The following is a 427-nucleotide window of genomic DNA, read 5'->3' as shown; positions in this document are numbered from 1 at the left end:
CAATTGTGTGATCTTTAAAGAAAGGAGATTTCATTTCATTGTTCTAATGCAAGAGTTTGTGTCTGTGCTTACAGCCCATCCATATGGACACAGCAAAATAGAGGCACAGAATCACCTCCTTTGACCTGCTGGATATGCTTCTTTTGATGCAGCCCAGTATACTATTCTATTCTGTGATTCTATGCAGTTGGCTTTCTGGGGAGCAAGTGCACCCTATCAGCTCGTGTCCAGGTTTTCATCCACCAGTACACCTCATCTTTCTCCATGTGGCTGCTGTCAGTCCCTTCATCCCTGTGGTCTTTGTTCATTCAGTCATTGTCTACCGAAACCCAGTCATGTTTTCTAAACCTTCTCACATATTTACGTAGCTTCTTCACCTCAAACGCGGTAGCAGCCGTACTGCCCACGGGTAACGGTGCTGCTCTCA

This window comes from Melopsittacus undulatus, chromosome 3, assembly GCF_012275295.1.
Source record: "Melopsittacus undulatus isolate bMelUnd1 chromosome 3, bMelUnd1.mat.Z, whole genome shotgun sequence".
NCBI lineage: Eukaryota > Metazoa > Chordata > Aves > Psittaciformes > Psittaculidae > Melopsittacus > Melopsittacus undulatus.
The sequence above is the reverse complement of the archived record's forward strand: the minus strand, read 5'-3'. Positions refer to the sequence as shown.